The 11815-nt window shown below is 28.3% G+C and overlaps 1 long non-coding RNA gene and 1 pseudogene across 2 annotated transcripts; one reads left to right on the forward strand and one right to left on the reverse strand.

The window, feature by feature from the left end:
* The first annotated feature begins 5376 nt into the window (after nucleotides 1-5376).
* LOC149894003 (uncharacterized) lies at nucleotides 5377-8385 on the forward strand. Of its 2 annotated transcripts, XR_016449407.1 has the most exons (3): nucleotides 5465-6237; nucleotides 6317-6849; nucleotides 7003-8385. It is a non-coding gene; the product is annotated as an uncharacterized LOC149894003 (long non-coding RNA). The 2 variants fall into 2 exon arrangements; XR_016449406.1 differs by lacking the exon at nucleotides 7003-8385 and having other exon boundaries at nucleotides 5377-6237; nucleotides 6317-6945.
* Nucleotides 8386-8395: 10 nt separating this feature from the next.
* On the reverse strand, nucleotides 8396-10858 carry LOC149894004 (uncharacterized; annotated as a pseudogene).
* Between the last annotated feature and the right edge of the window lie 957 nt (nucleotides 10859-11815).

An 11815-nucleotide genomic window follows, 5' to 3' on the forward strand; every position in this document is an offset into this window, starting at 1 on the left:
TGGTATAGTTCCATCAGAAGTATCATGGTATAAGGGAAAAGTTACAGTATTCACGCAAGTTGATCCTTAAGCAACAGAAGAAGACAATTACTATTGCTTACCCTTTAATAATACACAAGAAGCTAAGGATATTATATAATTTTATATTATTATATTGGAATTAGAAAATAAAAAATAGAGTAATATTTATTTAGTTAATGAGTAGAAACCAGGTGAATTAAATACTTCTTTTAACGCAAGTATAAATTTAAGCAGTGAAAGTATAGATAAATCGGATAGGGGTCAGTTTATTTCCGTCACAGGAAGAGTTAAAAAAGAAACATATTAAAAAAGAAAATATTATTGCCGAACAGCAAATTAAATGTTCTTAATAATTATATAGAAAAAAGCAAGCTGAATTTAAACAAAATTTTGATGATTTAAAAAATCACTCATTAAAAGATAAAGAACAGGTAGTTGCTCACATTCAGCATAAAGTAGATAACGTCGAGAAGAGATTGATGTAGGTCAGGCTGATGTTAACCGATTAAACGTCTGTTTACAAAAGTGAAGTTAATAAACAGAAGCGAATTAAAAGCTGAACGACTAAAAGTTAGTAACTTACAAAATGAAGTCAACCAATACAAAGAATTGTCAACAGAAAGTCAAAGTAAAAATTCTACCTCAAAAAATCAGTTGAATAACAGAGACGATAGAAATTGACATTGAAAGAATTGGCAAAGTTAGTTTATGGGAGAACAAGTAAAAGTCAATAATTTGACTAACGAAAGCAATAATTTACAAAATCAAGTTGATAACCTAATGATTGCAAAGAATGGCTTTGAATATGAACCTAAACCAGTATCATTGTTATGGATCAGTGACCAACACCGATAATAAGAGTAAATTAGAAGCAGGTGTTACATAAACATGGTTAAAAAATTATTCTGGAAAGTTAACTATTAAGGTTCATACACAATCGGTAAGAAAACAGGATGGTTGGGAGTCTATTATATATTATTCTCTAGTTGACAAATCCGAACCAGAAGCTGATTGGTAAAAGACTAAAAAATAAAAAAATTATAGCATTATTCGATAGTTTAGCAGGATTTTTGGGAAGTCTTATCCCTGAAATCTTTGGTTTTATCAAGGATAAAAAGCTCATAAACTTGACTCGTTAAACTTCAAATTGAAGCCGGTAAAAACTCTACTTCTTCACGATTAAAGGAAGTAGTAATCCATTCCGATATTGTAGAAACAAGGCTTTTATATACTCATATAAAGCCTATAGATGTTTATTTGTTCTCTTCCTATTTATTTTTAGCTTTATATATTAAAATTAACAATATACTTCAATAATGAAATAGGTATATGTGTTAAGGCATCCTGTACGTTTCAACTTTCATTAGCAAGGTCGGCCCCAAGGAATTTTTTTTTTTTTTTTTTGGGGGGGGGGGGGGGGCATAGATAAATTTATCAAAATGAACAAAACATTTGCAAAAATTGACCTTAATTTTTGCAAATATTAACTCAAATGGGGAGGGGGGAGCGAAGTTTAAAATGTGTAAAACTAATATCTCTATTATATTTTATAATTAATTCCTCTAGTTTGTTCTGTTATAGGCACTAAAAATGATAAAAATGAATGCGAAAATGGATAGAGGTCCTTCTTGCTATTAAAAGGAGACATTGCTCTATTATCTGCTCTTGCTTGGATAAAACTATTTTTCTTCCAAAACTAAAGACTGTTTCAGAAGCTGCAATTACCTAAAAAAATCTGATTAATTAAAAACTATTTTATAGCAGTAAATATTTCTTAAACTTTTGTTAAAACATATTGTTACGCATAAGGAAAATCAATTTTACCTCCTTAGCTTCCCTCTCAACTCCTTGTGTGTGAACAGGGAAGTTCAGAAATAGCAAAGGACCCTCCAGAAATATTTCTAGATCACTATTATTCATTTGACAGGTTAAGATAGGTTTATAGGCTTCTTTCCATGTTATAAGGTCGCTCAATGTGGTTGCATGTAAGTTTAAGTTAGGAATCTTGTATGCTCTGGTAGTTATTATCTGGGAGGCTTCTCATTTCGATGTTTTAAAGTTTTCAGAATATCATTAACCGCAAATTCCCTTTCAATCGTTGTTTTGGCTGCAAAGTAATCTTTGTAATGAGATTTTGTAATGAGAATCCCAGAATGCCATGCTGAAGTACTGTCTGGTATTGTTGGTAGACATTTCTGATCTAAAGATAAATTATTTACTATTTCTTCAGTAATTATTTTTTATAAGAAAACATTAATATTTATATTATTAAAACATTACTTATAATAATAAAAAAATGCTAAGACATTTATTTTAAAGAATTATATAAATTATCAATTAATTCAAACAGATAGATGTGCTTACCTTTTTTCTTGTTTTCAAATCATTTGTTTTTCAAACTTATTAAATATCTCTTACTTTCACAATATAATATTTGTGGATTAAAATAAATAATTAAAAAAAAACGAAATATGACAAATATATAAATATAAAGATAATTAAAAACCTTATATTAAAAAATTTTTATTTAAGCACTCTTTTATTTAAAATTTCTTTCTAAAACTTTGTTTTGCGTTTGTTAAAAAAGTATTAATTTATCAAGAAGTGTAATGGTTTTTTTGTTGCGTTCACAAGAACTTTATTTTCACCAAAAGTTAAATTTTTAGTCTAGAAAATGAAACTATGAAGTCCCTTTTTGCAAATAAAAATTTTATACAATCAGTTTTATTAAAACAGATTCAACATTTATATACCTTCAGGTAAAAAAATTCTTGGGGCCTTAGGTTTATGGCAAAAAAACGGCGATTTTTGAAAAGTATGGGATGCGCAATTGTTCCGGTTAGCGAAAAAATTTGTGTTTTGTAGGGTGAAAGGTGTTTTATCAAAATCAAAATTGGCGGAAATGGTTTCCTCGCTTTCGTTCTGGTAACCTTTATGAGAAATATGTTTTCACGATCCGGTCGTCCAATCAGTGAAACTGATGGATTTCTTAAAGATTGATGAGCCGTCATAAGAATTCGTGAAGTGAGAATAGACTTTTAACAAGGTGAAGCTGTAGATGTGATGGGACTGGAAGGGTATTGTCCGCTATGAGCTACGGTAGTTGAACAGACAATGGATTCTTTAGTCTTTTATGGAGTAGAAAGAATACGCCAGGTTATTGAAAGAAAATAGTCTGAATCAAATAAAAAGAAAGGTGTTGTCTTTCATCATGAATCGTTAAAAATTACAAAAATTGAAATGGGAAATGTTATTGCATCCACCGTATAGTCCAGACGTAGCACCCTCTGAATATCACTTATTGAGATCTCGACAGAATTTTCTCAATGGAATTACCCTGGTTTCAGTAGAAGCCAGTGAAAATCACTTATGCTTAATGTATATATATTTATTTAGTTTCTCTTATGACCAATATGACATTTATCACATGTTATTTTAAGGTGAAATGAATTTTAAAAATTACAAAAGCAAAATAAATGATCTTCTTTCAAACTTGCATTATTTAAAAGGTGTTTCAAACTTTTTTGTATTAAAGTTTTAGAGTGCATAAGCTCGTAAGAAATTGCAATCTCATCCATTCCATGAAAATGAGAACGAGATCTGATTCATTTAAAAACCTAAAAATGAGAAAAAGAATGTTACACAATTTCAATTGAAAATGAGTTTTACGAAATTTGTTTACTCTTAAGTCGCATGCATCGCAATCGAAAACAATTTTGAAAGGAAGGGAATTTCGTTTTAACTATAGGTCTGTCTTTAGGATCAGGTTATTTTGTGATTTTTGATTTTACTGTCAGTTCTTTTTTATTATATTGATTTTTGAGAAAATTATCTATGAACTTACAGAAAATGAAACATGAAAAGTTTGTTTTGAAAATATTTTTCAACTCTAATAAATTATTTGTTGCGTTATTGATGAAAGATAAATCTTCTTAAAGATTCCATTTTTTTGTCCGACACATTTTTTTTTATTTACGAGTGGAAAAAATATCTTATAACCAGTTTTTTTTTTAAATCATAATGAACAAAAATTTCAGGATTCGATTAAATCTAGAACTAAGAATATTTAGAAGGGTATACTCAAATAAAGAGAACTTTTGAAATGGATGACCGAGACAGACGATTCTTCTTTCTCTGAAGCACATGAATATTAAACTGAATGCAGATCATACTCCGCATTTTGTGTAAATCTTAATAAACCACACAAATATACTAAATCAAGAAAATGAATATCAGACCTCGCACGAAAATTTAAAAATCTCCTTATTTTTGATTTATTCTTGAAAATTTTTATTATTTGTTAAGCAAAAATTTGTATAGGATTATTACTAAATCAATTTGAAAAGTTCGCAGTCCAACGAAATGTTCATGAAGGTCTAATGATAGAAACTGGTGGTCAACTTAATCAAATGCTGTGGAAAGATCGACAAATACTCCCAAAGTAAATTCTCCGTTTATAAAAGAGATTTTTATTTCATTAGTAAATAGCAGTTTCGATTGTTTAAATTTTTTTCTTGTTTTTGTGTTGATTTATATTTTTAGTTAAAAATATTTGAAAGGAGAAAAAAAAACACTTCAATTTTGCCGACTTATTTGTAGCAACAACTATTTGTACATAGTATTTAAATCTTTCGAGTTCGTTTAAATAATTTTTATCTAACCTAAAGATGACTTGTACTTAAATACTTCTTTGAATTTTATGTCACTTTAGTAGAAAGAAACAGAAGTGCTTATTAACCAATCAAATTAAAATTGAAATAACACAATGTTCAAAACAAATCAAAGCAAAATTAAATTTGATTCAATGACAATATTAAAACATTATTTCGTAGGCAAGTAAAATGTCACGTGCCATTAGAGGTTTGTTTTCTGATTTTTGTTTTATATTTAGTTGTAAACCTTCAAAATTGCATGGTGGGTTGTGTTTAACCAATCAAAGTCCACGGATTTTTTTATCAATAAACAAAAAGTTGTATTGTGACATTGCAGTTCTCGTTCAACCAACTTTAATCGTGTTTTTTCTTTTATCACGTTTGTTTTCAGGGACTTTTAAACACATTGTGTTCTTATTTATCACAAATCAAGTATTTTAGAGAAAGTTGATAAAATAATCAAATGTGGTAGGGTATAATTTTTGATGTCACTTTAAATTTTCGTTTTTGGCAAATTAATTTGTGTAATTTTATGCAAAAGTTTAATTTATTTGCTAAGAAAATTTGATTTTATAAAATAAAATCTGTTTAACTTTAACTTTTCAATTAAAACTCTTTTTTTTATGATTTCAAATATTATTTGATTTCATTTACTTTGTGCAAATGAAAGTTTTTAGATTTATGATCGTTATGTTTGTTTTGTTGCTTTTCGTGCTGATTTTAAGACGTTTTGTCAACAAAACTTCGTCATCAACGTGTTAAAACTTTTCGCATGTTTTCATAAGGTTTAATCGTCTGCAGTCAGAGTTTTAACTGAATTATAACTTCGACCACTTAAAATGATAACATAAGATAAGGAATTAACTTGACACCATGTTAAAACTGACAGCAGAAACTGAAGAAAACGAAAATTAGGGCATAATGATATCATATAAATGGAAAACGAGTGAAGAATTCGCAAATGGTTTATGTAAAGTTTTGACTAAAAAAGGCTATATATATGATAGATTACATATATAAACGGTTTGGATTAACCCTTTCACTCCCTGTGACCCGCACAGCGGGTCATTACAATTGTGATAAATAATTTTTTTTTAGTTATTTTGTTCGATCAATGTATTAGTAAAAAAGAGGCCAAGTTTCAGAGAGATTGGTTTATTATTTTAGTCACTACAAGGTCTCAAAGTGTTTGAGTCAGAATCAGGAATTTTGACTCTGGGAATATAGCGGGAAATATCCCGAGAGAGAAAGGGTTAATGACTATATATAAACAATTTGGATTGATGAAAAGAATATGGCTGTTGATTTTAGAAAGTGAAATGGTGTAGTAAACTCTGAAATTAATTTATTACTAATTTCTGAAGAAATGAAAAATTATTACTATTGTGCCTTTTTCTTCAAGAACTCTGTATTTAATATGGTTTCATAAACAAGGCTATTGGTTTCATAAGCAAAACTTATCTTAACTTTCTCGAGAAGATCATTTTTTATGGGGAACGCAAAAAACATTTTTCTAGTGTTTAACTGATAAAATTGTCAAACAGATGAAAGTCGGAGATTTTCGGTAAGAATTTCAATATTTGTTTTTTCTTTGCAAGTAACTCATGTTTTTTGCAAAATTGTAAATGCTGATTCTTGTGCAGGTCAAAACAATAACCGAAAAACTTAGAGAATCGTCATAATCGTCAAAATAAGAATTCAAACACGTGAGCAGATCGGATACTAACAAAAGAAACTTGATTCCATTTACAGTGCAAATGAAAGCAAGGTGATGGTAAGCGAGAGATATTTACTTGATCAACACGAACATTGAATTTATGAAGCAAAATAAAACTTCGATTGTTTTGTCTTTGAATCAAGAAAAATGTTTACAACTTACGATGAAATTTTCGTAAGAAAGAACGTGATAACGCTTTTAATTGAAATTTTTCTGTTTCGATTGGGAAAAATTTTTCGTAATTCGAGTTCAGGAAGAGTTTCCGAGACTAGATGCATTAGCAAGTGGATTATTACACCTGACAAAAGATTAAATGAAAAGATAGAACCACGGAAAAGTATGACTTGGGAAAAATTTTTCGTAATTCGAGTTCAGGAAGAGTTTCCGAGACTAGATGCATTAGCAAGTGGATTATTACACCTGACAAAAGATTAAATGAAAAGATAGAACTACGGAAAAGTATGACTTTAGTTGTTTATTAAATTCTTGCCTTTCGGCAATTACTGAATTAAGCGCTTTTTTTATAAAATTAAAATATAATAAAAAATTATTAAATTAATTGTATTTTTTATAAAATTTATAAGTAATTTCATTCATTTTCGATAAATATAGTTTTTAGATATGTCATTTGGATATAAAATAGAGAACTCCATGAAGCCTCCTTCTGAAGCTAAATCTAGTAAGTTGTAAGCTATGCATGAAGGTTTTTGTTAAAATACATGTTTCTTTGTTAGAATTTTTTAAAAATGATTTTAAGCACAAATCAGTGGATTAGTCCTGTGAGAATTCGATTTTGATAAGTTTAAAAACTTTTTGAGGTGAATTTGTGTTATGAAAGTTGATAATAAAAAGTTTAAAATTTTACTAAATATAAATTTTACAAAAATCTTGTTTAAACAAGATCACAAATACCGCTGATGCTCATCGTTAAACTAATATATTAATTTTGTGTTCACACTTGCGTAATTTCAATGTAAAAACTTATCATTAGCTTGTCTTTTTGGGGGTAAAGGCATTTTTGGGTCTCTTATGTTATTTCCTTTTTTTTTACTTAAAATTTAATTTTAATTTTTTTCCTTTTCCATTCCTTTCAACTACAGGCTATTAAAATAATTGTTTTTTTGAAGATGAGTATCAGCATGATATAATAAGAATAATTTCTAGATTTCGTATTTTCAACATTAACTATTACTCTGTGATTTTTAAAAATATTTAATTACATACCTATAGGGTAAAAAAAAACTCAAACTGAACAGGACAATATATGCTGGCCAAAGTGTTCTCAGCATATAACAACCTAGGCCCTTATTCCCTTTGAAGGCATCTTCCCGATCAGACAAGTTGGCTCATTCTTTGAGCGTACTCTCAATTACAGGCAAATCTCTCATCCACTCATAGCTACGTTGTGTGAGGAGGGAAAATGAGAGAATTATAAACCCGACTCAAGCATATTATAAATTATAAATTATAAACCCGACTCAAGCATATAACATTCAAACGAAGAAAAGAGCGAGTCAACCAAAACACCAGGTCGACACATTTTGAATTACATAAAAAATGAAAAAGTCCCACCATTAATGTTTAAAACTGTTTTCGCAAACATGACTAGAAATACAATGATATGAGTTTAATTAGTAAAGTTCTCGAAAGTTCTGTAGCCATTCTAAGACAAAGACTTATCAAAAGAGAACTAGTAAAACCTGTTTTAGAATACCATGACCCAGAAGTTGAAACAAAAGTACAAAGCCAACTTGAAGAAAAAGAAATGAAGGGTCCATTATTTTCAAAGTTCTACGGCGTGACTTAAGGAGACCTTGTGGCACACAAACATCACAAACATCCAAGTTTGTTTGATAGATTTGACAAATCCTATTTCCTGGAGAAAATGGATTTAAAATAACCAAGTTAGAAAAGACTTAAGTGCGAGCTTAGGAAATAAATGTAAAATTTCATCAATAAAATTTCAGTTCAGTTTTTATACATTTAAGTTTGAAGCTTGTTTTTATACTTATTGACTACTATTAAACAAACTAAATATAAAATTTATACTTAGCTGAAAATTGGTATTTTATTTTATTATGTTTATTCTAAAAACGAAAAACATAAAAGTTATTGTAAAAAAAAAATAATCCTTAAAAGGAATTCACAAAATTAAATTTTCAAAAAATCCTTAAATAAATCGAATAATCTCAAATATACAACAAGGGTTGTAAAATTTAGGGTGAAAATTTATGAGGTACAAAATATGTCATGTGCACAAAAATGTAAACTCTAATTTCAACATTGCTTTAATTGTTATTTTACATATAATAAACAATGAGCCCCCCCCCCCAATTTTTTTAAACACCCCCATTTTAATTTTATATTTTCTGTTAAAGCGGATCATTTTTGACTAATTTTTAATTTCTCAACTTTTTTCATGTAGACTAATTTTTAATATCTCTCAATTTTTTCATGTTTTTCTATGGTTAAATGGCTTAAATTTTTCATGGTTTTACAGAAAAAAAAAGCGCCTTTTGTTTTTTTATTCCTGACTTTGTTTACTTTGATTCCACTCAGTAAAGCTTTTTTTTTTTCTTTTGTATTTTTTAAGTGACATTTTTTGTTGTGACGTTATTTTCCGTTGCCTGTTTAATTAAATTTTAAAACTTGCGTCCTTGGACTGGGGACTACTTTCATCCTCATATAGGTCTTAAACTCAATCATTCAACCACATAGTTGGTTTTATTGGATCGGCTTAATTAAGCTTATCGTTATTTTTGACAACAAACAGTTCGCACTAAAAATTATTGAAAATATATTTTAAGATTTTAATTTGGAAATCTCTTTTTCGATCAACTGCGTTGTCATTCGCACTAGAAAATGACCTAAAGTATGTTTTAAGGTCTTGGGTTGGAAATGTCGTATTTGACCAACTGTATTATTACTTTTTAAATTAAAAACGAATAATTATTAATTAAAAAAGAAAAATTATTTGATGAGTTGTATGTCATAAAATATTTAACTACATATTTATAATTACACATATATTTATCTGGTATATTATTTATTCTACATTTGTAATTAAAATACTTTATTTAATATATATTATAAGTTTCTGTCGCCTTTTTTATATTGTTTCTAAGTCCCTTAGACTTTTCCACTTTTAAATACTTTTTATGCTTTTCTGTAATGTCCTTTGTTAATGAAAAGGAGCGCACTCTACAATATAATTGCATCATATTTTCTAATAAACTTTTTTTTAATTCTTTCTCCACAACTATTCCTGAAGCATTGCAATGACTATTATAATAGCATAATATTTCTTCACTCCTTAATAATTCATTTGTAATTTTTGGAATGTCAATTTTTTTAATGCTATAAAAACCAGTTTTTATTCGAAAACATTCCTTGACTTAAATAAATAAATGCTGCATGTTTTTGTTAACAGCTGATAATCCTCCTCTGTTTTGAACATCAATTAGCTTTTGTTTTATATCATTGGTTAGCATACTTTCTAGTAACAAGATAAGAGATTGATAGTTTTTAAAGTATTTGCTTTTTTTATATTTTTTAAAAAACTTTTTAACCACATAACCAGCTAAAAATTGTAAAGCATCCATTTCAGACTCTGTAATTGGGTTAACTTGAATGGGTTCTTTATTACCAAACTCTTTTACTTTTTTTGAATGTGATATTAGTTTATCCACATATTTGGTTGCAAAAAGAGTGCAATAAGGCTTTTGCAATCCAGAAAAGTAGGATTCTGCACCAAGAACAAAGTCTGCATATATTTTAGAAAAATATCTTTCTACATCACCAGACTTACAAAGTTCAATAAAATACTTTTTAGTTTCAGCATAAAAGTGATCAGTTACAACAAAATTATACTTTTTAATAAGTTCCGTTAAATCATTGGGATAATAGGATGTATTTATTATCTTTTTTTTGGCATGTGTAATTAATGAATCAATATCTTCAATCCTGATACAAGAAATTTCATCTTCATTAGTCATTTGTTTTGATTGTATGTTTCTTTTGAGACCTCCTTTAGTTTTATATGATTTTGAGCATTGAAGACAAAGCTGATTTAATTGGTCAGAAATCTAAAGAAAAGTAACATAATACTCATTACATAAGATAGTAATTTAACATAAGTAATTTTAACACACTTGATTAGTTCAAAACTGTAAAAAAACAACATTTAAATTTATTTTTGATATATGATTTTTACCTCTGAACCTGTGTCTTCAATTTCTACTTCAGTTTCTTCTTCAAAATTGTCGCTGTTAAAGAAATCAACTAAGATTTCTAGTGTATTTTGTTGAGAATAACTTAAGGCGTTGGCCATTTAAATATTTGTTTTGCAACTACATTGATCACGTGACTTTTTTTAAAAACTCGGAAAACAAAAGAATAAAACAATAGCTTCCAGACCAGGGTATATTTCTATAGACTATGCTTAGAAGATAATTGGTCCAATAAGAATACTTCATTATGCGCATTTGTTACAATTCCTTCATGTTGTTCCTCAATCGTTGTTCTTAAGTTTGCGTATGCAGAAGACACTCGCACTGAGTTCGTAAGCACAGAAGCGTAGATAAAAAAATCTTCCTGAACAAGAACTTGCAAACGTTTTAAGTTTACTTATAATTAATATGATCGCTGTTGTGGTCTCATCAGTATCAATATTATGTGCCAGCATGAATCGATCCGTTGGAAAGAGTAAAATCTCTTCTTAAAGTGTTTCAGTTTTTTCTTTTCCTGTTAGGAAATAATCACTTCTATAAACATGGACTTGAGCACATTAAGTAATACCAATAAAAAAAAAAAAACATTTTCTTGCAATTCTACTCTTGACATAGAATCCCCTCATGGCATGGAATCCTCTCAACAAGCTTAGAATCACATCATATGCAATCAAACTTAAAATCTTTTTTTTTTTAAGTTTAGGTTTTTTACAGATTTTTTTTAGGTTTTTTACAGATTTTTTTTACAGGTTTTTTACAGAAATTTGAAGCATTGCTTGATTTTAAATTCAGTCATTTTAGTTAACTTTGTATATTAAATTATCTATATAAATTAACTATGTATAGCTATAAAATGACTATGTCAAAATATGCAATAACTTCTAGAAACTTGCACTTGAGAACATTTAGTTTCGTACTAAAAAAATTGTACATCTTGTTCATCTTTGATACAATAATCTACTTTGATCATTTATAAACGCATCAGTATATAAGTTATATGCTTCAACTCACACATATACCGCACAATTATCGAATTTGTGTCCTTTTGCGTTGTGTACCACCAGTTGCTAACCTATTTTTTCTAATGAAAAATGAATAAGTATTTAATGTAACAAAATATTTACAAGAAACTCATGAAAAGGCACTATCGAGATTATTGAGATTGATGATTTTTTAACTGAAATCTTCAAATGCGA

This window comes from Hydra viridissima, unplaced genomic scaffold, assembly GCF_058129835.1.
Source record: "Hydra viridissima isolate aposymbiotic clone 2 unplaced genomic scaffold, HvirCarnegie_v1 scaffold_1, whole genome shotgun sequence".
Taxonomy (NCBI): domain Eukaryota; kingdom Metazoa; phylum Cnidaria; class Hydrozoa; order Anthoathecata; family Hydridae; genus Hydra; species Hydra viridissima.